Source organism: Chiloscyllium plagiosum, unplaced genomic scaffold (assembly GCF_037043375.1).
Source record: "Chiloscyllium plagiosum isolate Xiang-an unplaced genomic scaffold, Cpla_swu_hap1 HiC_scaffold_5, whole genome shotgun sequence".
NCBI classification, from domain to species: domain Eukaryota; kingdom Metazoa; phylum Chordata; class Chondrichthyes; order Orectolobiformes; family Hemiscylliidae; genus Chiloscyllium; species Chiloscyllium plagiosum.
In genome coordinates this window covers 118,872,573-118,885,746 of record NW_028270143.1, presented here as the reverse complement: position 1 = coordinate 118,885,746, position 13,174 = coordinate 118,872,573, and the positions used below count along the sequence as shown (strand labels likewise).

The following is a 13,174-nucleotide window of genomic DNA, read 5'->3' as shown; positions in this document are numbered from 1 at the left end:
TAATCTTCTCATCGGTGCCCTGAAACAGCAACTCTGAATTTTGAACTAGTGTCCCCCCATTCTGAACTGACCCACGATGGGAAATATGCTTTCCACATGTGCTTTGTAAAGATAATTCCACATGTGCTTTGTAAAGATAATTTAGGATCTTATACATTTCAATCAAATCACTTCTAACTTTGCTAAACTCCAATGGTAAACAAGCCCAGTCTGTCCAACCTTTCCTCCTAGACAAGCCTCCCATTGCCCAGGTATCAATCTCCTCTGAACCGCCCCAACTTCATTTACACCCTTCCTTCAATAAGGAGACCCAAACTGCACACAATATCTGAGATGCAATCTCACCAGTGTCCTGTACAACTGAACCATATACTCAGTTCCTCTCATAATAAAATATGGCATTCACTTAGCCATCGTAATCACTTGCAGGCGAACACTTTGAGGCTCATGTACTTGCTCCCCTGCATCATGTCTCCCCACCACCCCTCTCCCCCCACCCCACTCCAGGACCTGCAAACGTATTTCCAAATCTCTCCACAGCTCCATCTATCTCTTAATCTCCTCCAGCCACGCAACGTCCAGAGATCTCCACACTGCTTTGATTTGGACCTCCTGCATATTCTCAATTTTCATTTCTCTACCTCTGTCAGCCTTTTCTTCAGTTGCCAGAACTTTACAGTCTTGAAAGTAACTCTTGACACCTCCCTGCCTTTCAACCATTCTTTCTTTCTTTAAGGAGAAAGTGAGGTCTGCAGATGCTGGAGATCAGAGCTGAAAATGTGTTGCTGGAAAAGTGCAGCAGGTCAGGCAGCATCCAAGGAGCAGGAGAATCGACATTTCGGGCATAAACCCTTCTTCAGGAAGGGCTTTTTTTCTTTAAGACACTCCTTAAAACCAGGAGCTGACCATAAGAACATAAGGCTGATAGATGGAGGGAATGCTGGATGAATAAAGAAATTGAGGGCTTGGTTAAGAAAAAGAAGGAAGCATACGTCAGATATAGACAGGATAGATCGAGTGAATCCTTAGATGAGTATAAAGGAAGTAGGAGTATACTTAAGAGGGAAATCAGGAGGGAAAAAAGGGGCATGAGGTAGCTTTGGCAAATAGAGTTAAGAAGAATCCAAAGGGTTTTTACAAATACATTAAGGACAAAAGGGTAACTAGGAAGAGAATAGGGCCCCTCAAAGATCAGCAAGGCGGCCTTTGTATGGAACCGCAGGAGATGGGGAAGATACTAAACGAGTACTTTGCATCAGTATTTCCTATGGAAAAGGATATGGAAGATATAGAATGTAGGAAATAGATGGTGACACCTTGAAAAATGTCCAGATTACAGTGGAGGAAGCGTTAGATGTCTTGAAACACATAAAAGTGGATAAATCCCCAGGACCTGATCAGGTGTACCCGAGAACTCTGTGGGAAGCTAGAGAAGTGATTGCTGGGCCTCTTGCTGAGATATTTGTATCATCGATAGTCACAGGTGAGGTGCTGGAAGATTGGAGGTTGGCAAATGTGGTGCCACTGTTTAAGAAGGGTGGTAAGGACTAGCCAGGGAACTGTAGACCAGTGAGCCTGACGTCAGTGGTGGGCAAGTTGTTGGAGGGAGTCGTGGGGGACAGGATGTACATGTATTTGGAAAGGCAAGGACTGATTAGGGATAGTCAACATGGCTTTGTGCGTGGGAAATCGTGTCTCACAAACTTAATTGAGTTTTTCAAAGAAGTAACAAAGAAGATTGATGAGGGCAGAGCGGTAGATGTGATCTATATGGACTTCAATAAAGCGTTCGACAAGGTTCCCCATGGGAGACTGATTAGCAAGGTTAGATCTCATGGAATACAAGGAGAACTGGCCATTTGGATACAGAACTGGCTCAAAGGTAGAAGACAGAGCGTGATGGTGGAGGGTTGTTTTTTAAACTGGAGGCCTGTGACCAGTGGAGTGCCACAAGGATTGGTACTGGGTCCACTACCTTTCGTCATTTATATAAATGATTTGGATGTGAGCATAACAGGTACAGTTAGTAAGTTTGCAGATGACACCAAAATTGGAGGTATAGTGGATAGCGAAGAAAGTTATCTCAGATTACAACAGGATCTTCGTCAGATGGGCCACTGGGCTGAGAAGTGGCAGATGGAATTTAATTTAGATAAATGTGAGGTGCTGCATTTTGGGAAAGCAAATCTTAGCAGGACTTATACACTTAATGGGAAACTTCTAGGGAGTGTTGCTGAACAAAGAGACATTGGAGTGTAGGTTCATAGCTCCTTGAAAGTGGAGTCGTAGGATAGGAGAGTGAAGAAGGCGTTTGGTATGCTTTCCTTTATTGGTCAGAGTATTGAGTACAGGAGTTGGGAGGTCATGTTGCGGCTGTACAGGACATTGGTTAGGCCACTGTTGGAATATTGCGTGCAATTCTGGTCTCCTTCCTATCGGAAGGATGTTGTGAAACTTGAAAGGGTTCAGAAAAGATTTACAAGGATGTTGCCAGGGTTGGAGGATTTGAGCTACAGGGAGAGGCTGAACAGGCTGGGGCTGTTTTCTCTGGAGCGTCGGAGGCTGAGGGGTGACCTTATTGAAGTTTACAAAATTATGAGGGGCATGGATAGGATAAATAGACAAAGTCTTTTCCCTGGGGTGGAGGAGTCCAGAACTAGAGGGCATAGGTTTAGGGTGAAAGGGGAAAGATATAAAAGAGACCTAAGGGACAACTTTTTCTTGCAGAGGGTGGTATGTGTATGGAATGAGCTGCCAGAGGAAGTGGTGGAGGCTGGTACAATTGTAACATTTAAAAGGCATCTGTATGGGTATATGATTAGGAAGGGTTTGGAGGGATATGGGCCGGGTGCTGGCAGGTGGGACTAGGTTGGTTTGGGATATCCAGTTGGCATGGACGAGTTGGACCGAAGGGTCTGTTTCCATGCTGTATATCTCTATGACTCTAGGAATAGGAGCAGGAGTAGGCCATCTGGCCCCTCGAGCCTGCTCCACCATTCAATAAGATCATGGCTGATCTTTTCATGGACTCAGCTCCATTTACCCGCCCGCTCACCATAACACTTAATTCTTTTACTGTTCAAAAATCTATTTAACCTTGCTTTAAAAATATTCAATGAGGTAGCCTCAACTGCTTCACTGGGCAGGGAATTCCACAGATTCACAGCCCTCTAGGTGAAGAAGTTCTTCCTCAACTTAGTCCGAAATCTGTTCCCTCTTAGTTTGAGGCTATGCACCAATATCATTTACATCAAGGAACATTATGCTATCAAGGAATAAATAAACATTATTTAAACCAAGGGAGAATGCGGAAAGAACAGAGGAATTTGGAGTCCTTGTCAATGAGTCAGAATAAATTAGAATCCAAGCTCAGCAGCTCATAGGGAAGACAAATGTTAGCGGAAGGTTAGGACAGTTTGTTTCACCTTATGCTATCTAGGCCCAGACAGCATAATCTCAGAATAAGAGGTCGCACATTGAAGTTAGAGATGAGGAGGAATTTCTTCTCTCAGTGGGGATTGAAACTGTGGATTTCTTTACCATAGAGGGCTAGTGAGATTGGGTCATTTGGTATGTTCAAGGCTGAGGCAGGCTGATTTTTAATCATTAAGGGAATCAAGAATTAATGGGTTAAGGTAGGAAAGTGGAGTGGAGGATTATCAGATCAGCCATGACTTCGTTGATCAGTGGAGCAGACCCCAATGGGCCAAATGGCCTCCTTTTGTTCCTATGAACGTAAGATCTTATGGATTCACAAAAGGGCATTGCATGTTCCAGGCAAACCATCAACATTGTACCCCCTCCACCAGCCCTCACCCCAAACAATTAACTGTGGAAAATACATTTTGTGTATGAATAAAAATTCTGCATTTGTATTTACAGAGTTGTCTTTTGTGTAAAATATTGTGAAACTGATTGCATATTCTCATTCTGCACTTTTCACAAGATATACACCGGGAGAAAAATACCTTATCATGGTGACACCATGTCATATCGTGTATTGCTGCATATTGGAAGATGATCTTTTCGCACAATGTACACAATCAGAAATCATTATGATAGCGTGGGGTTTGAACAAATTATGTTCTTTCGTATTATTTACTGGTTCAAAGTTTTGGAGTCATTCTGCAAGATGTACAAGTGTGTCAAACTGTTGCATAAACAGAATAAGGAATATAGATCAGGGGTAAGGACGGTGCGCAGAAGGGTCTAGAAATGAGAAGCAGTCAGAGGCCATTCAGCCTCTCAAGCCTAATGTGCTATTTATACAATTGTGCCTCCTCAGATAATAACCTACACATTCTCACCTACCCCATTTGCTTCCGATCTACCGCTGGTAGAAACAAAGATCTTCAATATTTTTATGGCAAAATTTCATAAAATCTGTGGAAATAGGCAACTCATACCCTTGAGTCCACACCATTTGTCTGAAGACTCGCCCAACCAGACTCACCCTGTATTTACTCAGCTAGTCCAAAAAGCCTTCATATACCTGACCTCTGTGGACAATTCAGCCCGGCCAAACTACCTAACCTGCATATCTGTGGACAGAAACTCACACAGGTACAGGGAGAATATACAAACTCCACACAGACAGTAGCCCAAGGGTGGGATCAAACCCAGGTCCACGGCACTATGAGGCAGCTCTGCTAACCACTGAGCCACTGTGCTGTCCAAGGAAGTTTACAGGAAGAGCGCTCCAAAGCCTCAAGACCCTCTGTGAGAAAAGGTTTCTCCTCTTCTCTCTTTTAAATGCGTGACCCCTGCTTTTTAAACTGTGACCTCTCAAGCAGCATATGTCCGTAAGAGGAAGCATTCTCTCAGGTCCACCCTGCCAACTTTCAATCAAGGTTCCTCTTCGTTCCAGCCCAGCCTGTCCACACTTCCCTCAGAAGATAACCCAGTCATTCTAGTCAATCAGTGGATACCTTCTGCCCATCAGTAGCAGGATATCCCACCTTCTGGAGCTCCAGAAGACCCAGTAGCCGATGGCCTTCATTGGTTGTGAAGGATTTTAGAAGAGGTGCTACAGAAATGCCTTTTATTTTCTTTTTTATTATTTTGGCAGAGCAAGACCCCACAAACAGAATGTGAGAAAGAGCAGGTAAACTGTTTTCTTTCCTGAAAGCGGTTGAGGGGTGGAGACCAACCTCCCTTGCCTTGACTGAGGGAACCGTGGAGCTGGACATCAATTCACCACCTTCCAAATTATTTGCTATCAGACACAATCTTTGCACCTTAACGTAGGTACAGAATCCTTAAACAGAGATTGATATTCGATTCGATTTGATTTATTGTCATGTGTACCGAAGTACAGTGAAAAGCTTTGTTTACAAAAAGTACAGGAAAATCATAGTAAGCAAGGATGTACAGATCAGAACGACCTAGACAGAGGGATACAGGTTACATTGCACAGGGCATGCGCTAGGCCAAATCAACATAGCAAGATCAGCGTTAACTGGTGCTAGAGAGCCCATTCATCAGTTTAATAACAGCTGGGAAGTAACTGTTGGTGGGTGTGTTCAGGCTTCTGCATCTTCTGCCTAATGGAAAAGGTTATAGGAGATTATTACCGGGGTGGGAGGGGTCTTTGATGATGTTGACAGCCTTTCCGTGGCAACAAGATGTGTAAATGGAGTTCATGGTTGGGAGGCTGGCTCCTGTGATGGTCCAGGAGAAAGTGAGGACTGCAGATGCTGGAGATCAAAGTCGAAACGTGAGGCTGTGGGTTGCGCATACCACTTTCTGTAGTTTCTTATGGTCCTGGGCAGAGCAGCTGCCGTCCCAGGCTGTTATGTACCCTGGCAGGATGCTCTCGATGCTGCATCTATGGAAGTTGGTGCGGGTCCTTATGGACATGCTGAATTTCCTTAGCCTCCTGAGGACATTGAGGCATTGTTGTGCCTTCTTGACTGTGGCATCAACATGGCAAGTGCATCAAAGATTCCAGGCAGCATAAGGCAAGTTACTGAGAATGTCAAGTCAAAGGGCTATCTTGAGAAACTGTAAATGAAAATTCTAATTTCTGGCCGGATATTGGCTGATTACCTGTTTTGTGTTGTGTGCTATTAATAATGCATTATAATAGATTACAGCTCCGAGTTTGGATGGTATTGATTACTATGACAGCCATGAATATTATAATAACTATGAATCATCAATACTCGAGACACTTGGCTTCTAACACTTTCTGAAGGGCACACCAAGTGAACACATTTCCAAACTAATTACATTCTGTAGTGCTACAATCCGACTGGTGTAACGAGAGAGAGAGAAAGAGACTCGTCATCGCAGAGTACCACTAGGGAAGGGTTGTGATCATTCTGCACAATTGAGGCACAATTGCCAAACGCGGCCCAAACACTTCATAGCGTTTTTAAGCACAGTTCATACTCAGCACAAATCGAGGGCTGGGTTTTCAAAGCAGAGTCGAAAATACAGCTCCCCATCGCCCCAAGGTGAACGTGTACCACAGTGGTAGTGTCACTGGGCTCATCATGCCCTAAAGATGCAGATTCAAATCCCACCATAACACATAGGAGCAGATGTAGACCATTCAGCCCACCAAATCCACTCTGCTATTCAGTTGCTGATGTGATAGCAGCTGGTGAAATTTAAATCCGATTTATTAAAAAAAGCTCTGGAAATAAAAAGCCAGCTTAGTGGTGTGCATGGAACCATCATTGTAAAGGCTGCACTGATTTCTAATGTACTTGAGGGAAGGAAATCTGCTATTCTTAAGTGGTTGGACCTGCATCTGATTCCAGACCCACAGCAACCTGACTGGTAATAAACTCTCCTCTGGGCATTTAGGGATGGGCAACAAGTACCAGCCCACCCTGTGATGCCCACCTCCTGTGCCTCAGTTGCGTTGTTATCATGTTGTGACCTTTCATCAATATTAATGGCTTAAGTGGAGGCACTGGGTACTTGCTATGAGGTAGGAGCTATATAACTGGAAAAGGGAGAGCTGGTTGGCAGTAGTAATATTGCTGGACTAGCAATCCAGAGGCTCAGGCTAGTACCCTACAGACATGGGCTCACATTGCTGCTGGAATGCAAATGCGTGTAATAAATCTGAAATATATTGCAATGTACTATAATGGTGAATATGATTGTTATAAACACCCACCTGGTTTTCTAATGTCCTTTAGGGAAGGAAGACCTTAGCTCGATGTGCCTCAAATGTTAAAATCATGCATTTTCAAACTTACTGAAAGCTGATTTTTTTAAACAAACAGTAACATTTACTTCTTTTGCTGGGGAACAGCATGGCTTCTTAGCAAAGTTTTGGAAATGGGTCAAATACGAAAAGACATTGAGAGGGTAGATAGGAAGAAACCTTCCCCCTTAGTAAAAGGACTAACAACCGGAGGGGTCTGGATTTAAGGTGGAAGCAGAGTCATTGGGGATGTTTGAGCGACTGTTGGACATGCACATGGACAGCAGTGAGTTGAGGTGTGCATAGGTTAGGTTATTTTATTTTGGATTAGGAATAATCCTCAGCACAGCATCGTGGGGTCTGTTCTATGCAGGAGGGGATTTACTGGAATTCACCGTTGGAAAGGTTGGTAGAGGCAGGACCCGGCATAATGCTTAACAAGTGTTCCAATGATCACTTTAAATGCCAAAGCATACAAGGCTACAGGCTAAGTGCTGGAAAGTGGGACCAGAGTGGATAATGTGCTTGGTCTCTGTCCAGTTCTGGTCTCCCTGCAAGCGGAAGGATATTACTAAACTGGAGAGGGTTTAGAAAAGATTTACCAGGATGTTGCCAGGAATGGAGGGTTTGAAACTTAAGGAGAGGCTGGATAAGCTGGGGCTTGTTTTCCCTGGAGTGTAAACAGCTAAGGGGTAATGTTATGGAGGTTTATAAAATCATGAGGGGATTAGGGTCCTTTTTCTTAGGTTGGGGGGCTTCGACGAGAGGACATATTTTTAAGGTGAGAGGAGAAAGATTTAAAAAGAACATGAGGAACACTTTTCTAACAGAGAGGGTGGTTCACACGTTAATGGGAGAAGCTGAAGAGGCTGGGGCTGTTTTCCCTGGAGTGTTGGAGGCTGACCTTATAGAGGTTTATAAAATCATGAGGGGCAAGGATAGGATAAATCAACAAGGTCTTTTCCCTGGGGTAAAGGCATCCAAAACTAGGGGACATAGGTTTAGAGTGAGAGGGGGAAGATTTAAAAGGGACCTGAGGGGCAACCTTTTCACACAGAGGGTGGTACGTGTATGGAATGAGCTGCCAGAGGAAGTGGTGGAGGCTGGTACAATTGCAACATTTAAGAGGCATTTGGATGGGTATATGAATAGGAAGGGTTTAGAGGGATATGGGCCGGGTGCTGGCAGGTGGGACTAGATTGGGTTGAGATATCTGGTCGGCATGGACGGGTTGGACCAAAGGGTCTGTTTCCATGCTGTACATTTCTATGACTCTATGACTCTATTATCCAGCCAGCAAGGACACGATGGGCCAAAAGGCCTCTCTCCTTGGCGTAAAATTCTATAAAAGTAAAATGCCGTTTCTGGCCAACTCGACTGGACCGATCTCAATGAGGATAAACAGCATTTAGCTTGCATTTGTTGGGGTGGTTATTTCAGGCCTGAATGTTAGCCTGTGCTCAGGGAGAGGAAAGGACAGGAGAGTATGGGTGGCACGATGACTCAGTAGTTAGCACTGCTGCCTCACAGAACCAGCGACCTGGGTTCGATTCCAGCCTCGGGTGACTGTCTGTGAGGAGTTGGCACATTCTCCCTGTGTCAGCGTGGGTTTCCTCCCACAGTCCAAAGATGTTGCAGGTCAGGTTGATTCAGCCATGGGAAATTCTGCCATGGTATTCACGGATGTGTAAATTAGGTGCATCAGGCAGGGCTAAATATAGCATAACAGGGTAGGGGAAATGTCTGGGGGGTTACTCTTCAGAGAGTCGGTGTGGACGTGTTGGGCCAAAGAGCCTGTTTCCACACTGTAGGGATTCGATAGGTCTGACTTGACATGTAAATGGGCCTTGAATTGCAGTATGTTATATTTCAAACATGAGGTGTTGGGAGGAATAGAAATACAGAAAATATTTCAGTCCGATATGGACTACCCTGCGTTTTTAGACTGTGATTCCTTGATCTATATTTCCAACCATTGGGAACATCCTTCCTGAATCAAGCCTGTGCAGTCCCATTAGAATTTTACAGATTTCTCTGAGACATTTTTCTGAACTCCAGTGAATATAATCCTAACTGATCCAATCTCTCCTCGCGTGTCAGTCCTACCATCCCAGGAATCAGTCTGGAAAACCTTCCCTTTATAGTGAGAACATCTTTCCTTAAATATGGCAAGCAAAACTGCATACTTTTTACCTTCTTCACTGCCTGCAGCAGCTGCATGCTCACCTTCAGGTATGTGAGGATACCCAGACCTCACTGTGCATTCCCCTCTCTCAGTTTATAGCGCTTTAAATAATAAGCTGCCTTCCTGTTTTTGCTACCAAAGTGGATAACCTCGCATTTCTTCAAATCACCCTGCATCTGCCATGCATTCATGCACCCACTCAGGTGTTCCAGACCCACATCTCTCTCAAGGGTGTGCAGTGATCTCAGTGCAAGCTCAATTTCCCATCATCCACTCGGAGGAACTGAACAGGTGAGATGCTCAACCCATGATGAACAGGCGAGATGCTCAGCCCATCTTTTCAAAATGAGCGATCAGAGTTATTCCTGAACTCACATCCCTACAGCTGACCCACTCCAATGGCTGACTGTGGGACCTTGCTGGGTGAAAATCGGCTGCTACGTTGCTCAGAAAGAGAGGATCAACATATCGAACATAGAACATTACAGCGCAGTACAGGCCGTAAAATGGCGATGACACAAAAGTGATTTGTGTATGTGAGGCGCTTTGAGTCGCAACAGAAATGAGGTCCTTGCCTGCCTTCCATGAACCAGTTCCAACCTGCTCAATAAAATGAGCCAGGCATCTGAGCTGCAAAGCACTGTGGTTACTCAAGTGGTTTAATGTAGAAATGACCAACCTACAGTGAGATTGTAGGTCACATTGTGGGATTGATAGCTCCTACCTGCAAAAAGCAGGTCAACAATGCTCCTGGACACTGCTGGTCATCAACTAGCCATCTTGACTCTTCACTGAGCCTGGAAAGAAGCAGATTTATTACTGGGGCCTACAATGGTTCCCATTCAAAGCCTGACCATTCCTCAACCTTAAAATGACAGATTTGACAATATTCAGAGCCACGGAGTGGGATTACTCCAGGGGACACAGGTGACCACGTGCAGCAGAGTGGACAGTGTATTCCACATTACAACCGTGACTACACCACAACATCCTCCATTGTCTGGAAAGCACATTTAAACTTCTGTAAAGAGCAGGAAACACTTTGAAATAGACAACAACAAACTGAGCTACAGCGCACACCCTCACCATGATCACATTCCCTATACTACTGTACAAACTGAACTATAACTCGCTGTCCCAACATTAGTCATGATTTGGAGATGCCGGTGTTGGACTGGGGTATACAAAATTAAAAATTACACAACACCAGGTTATAGTCCAACAGGTTTATTTGGAAGTACTAGCTTTTGGAGTGCTGTTCCTTCATCTGATGGTTGTGTCTCCTGATGTTGGACTATAACCTGATGTTGTGTGATTTTTAACTCTGTCTCAACATTAGCAGACCTGTGACTCTAGACTGTATGTACTGTACCAGAGTGCACATTCGCAATGCTGCCCCACACATGCTGTAAGACCATAAGATTTCAGATGTGTTCATAGCTGCCATTTGTTACCCATCCTTACTTACCAATGAAATTGATTGGTTATCAAGAAGCGTTTAAGAGTCACCCACATTACTGTGGGTCTGGAGTCACATGTAGGCCAGACCAGGTAAGAATGGCTGCTTCCTTCCCTAAAGGACATTAGTGAACCAGACGGGTTTTTTTCAAAACTCTGGATCAGCTTTCTGAGCCTCGATCAATAAAACATGTCAAACACTTTGTTTATATTAACATAAAGACAGTTTGGCACTCCATTAGCCTCAGATTCTGTGTCAGCTGTCTGATCTAATATATTTAATTTTGGATCTGCCTTCTGATCTTGCATTACTAAGACACTACATTACTAATCACTTCTTTCGCCTTCCCCTCACTCTTATAGAGCATTTCAGCCATCCTAACATTTGCTTGCAGTAACGATTACGGCTTCTGGTGATGAATTTCATTGAGTAATTGCTCAGATCACTACATATGACAGAAAAATAACCTCAACCTGCTCTTGGAGCTATTCCATCTCTTCAGGCTCACTCAGACTTTCTGTGATTATACAAGAATCTATCTCTTTTACTCATAGAATCAGCATCTCACCCAGACCCAACTTTCTAAGCCTACCCCTGTAACCCTGCATTTCCCATGGCTAATCCATCTACGCTGCACATCTTCGGACTGTGGAGGGAAGCCAGAGCACCTGGAGGAAACCCACACAGACACAGGGAGAATGTCCAAATTCCACACAGACCGTCACTCGAGGGTGGAATCAAACCTGAGTCCCTGACGCTGTGAGGCAGCAGTGCCAATCACTGTGCCACTCCAGCCAAAGCAGTCCACAGGAGTAAATCCATTCCATCCAAAAGTAATTTCTTAACAACCCCAATTACCACTAGGCCAGATAACAATTCACATTCCAATTGGACTTTGTACAATGGAATTGGGATTTAGTCTCCACTTATTCCATTCCATTTACTAACTCAGGGTGGGGAGTGTGTGGAATCATACCAGGTATTAGGGGATGTGGGCTATGGTGAGATGAGTTGGAGAAGTGAGTGAGATATTCAGGAAAGCCCATCTCAACACTGAGAACATTTGACTGCATCCTGTGTACTTTTCTCAAGTGATATGGCAAGTTCCCAAATGACGTGCGTTATTGCCTTTAAAAACACCTTGTTAGCAGATTGCCATAGGTTGCAGTCTTTCCAAGTGTGCCACACAAACTAATGTACATGTAAACATTGTGAGGCACAGAGCAACTGATTCACATTTATAAAGATCTCTGGCTTCTTTGTTAAAACTCATAGCTTGTAGCAACTGCTGAAAGAAAGTTAAACTCATTTCCTGCTGGTTTCAAGTTGCTTTCCTGCAGAGAACAGTGATGTTCTCTGAGTTTGCAGAGACCTGATGGATTCTCATTATCCTACACACAGCTTTTCAGCTACCTGAGAACCAATCATATCAGTGTTGGCAAGCAGAGGGCCTTTGTCATTGATAAATAGTCACTGGTCTAGAGACCAATCAGCTACTAGTTTCCAGCTAAAAATTCCTTTGTACATATCCTTAGCTGCAGTTTGACTGCACTGTCTCCTGCTCCTGCTTGAAGCAGCAGCTGTGTAAACAATACCTATAAAGAGCATCAGGTAACCTGCTCTCAAAACCTGCAGTAATCCTTTAGCAATCTTTGATTTTTAAAACTGCTCTTTTCTCATTCCAGTCTGCAATCAAAAATACAGAAAAACAAAAAGGTGGAGTCTTCACAATGTGAAGTGTCCAGTCTTCATCTGCCCAATTAATTTCTCTCGCTATTTTCTCAAATGACATGAAGAATACCTCCAACTCTTTTTCTTCAATTTTTCGTATCCTGTGCCAAAATATTTTTTTTTAACTGGGCTTCAATTTGTGATTCAGATTTCTCCTCCTCAGTGATTGCATCAATATTTGATGTTTCCTGTTTCAACTTTGCCATTTTAAACCTGGATTCATGTTCCCTTTCTTTCTCTATCTCTTGTCTCCATTCTCTTTGTAATTCTAATTCCTGACTTCTCACTTCTTTGTTTTTCATTTATATTGCCATTTCCTTTTCTTCATCTTTCTCTGCTATCTTTACCTTTTTCATTTTCTCCTCATGCTCAAGCTGTGTTCACTGTAACTGAATATTCCCTTTTTCCAATGTTTCAGTCCCTAATCTTTGTGTTTGGCGACTAAACCCAAGTCCTGTGCTTATACCTTAATTAGTTTATGGCTTGATAATTCTGTCAGGAAATGCTGCCTCCAGTTTTCCTGCCAATTCAATCAAGTTGGGATTTGAAAGATCACCTTAGACCATCAGGGACAATTCTACCACCTGCAGGAAATCCTTTGCAACTTCCAGTACCATTTCTTATATGCAATTCAGAA

At 43.8% G+C, this 13,174-nt stretch overlaps 1 protein-coding gene across 10 annotated transcripts in view; it reads right to left on the bottom strand.

The window, feature by feature from the left end:
* scn5lab (sodium channel, voltage gated, type V-like, alpha b) overlaps positions 1 to 13,174 on the bottom strand; it is a 469,981-nt gene that overhangs the window by 369,910 nt on the left and 86,897 nt on the right. Inside the window, exon 3 of one of the 10 annotated variants that reach the window (XM_087987588.1) lies at positions 10,072 to 10,144. The exons of the other annotated variants lie outside the window; for them this stretch is intronic. The gene's annotated coding sequence lies outside the window, so the exon portion shown is untranslated. The remainder of the gene's footprint in view (positions 1 to 10,071; positions 10,145 to 13,174) is intronic. 10 annotated transcript variants of the gene reach the window in all.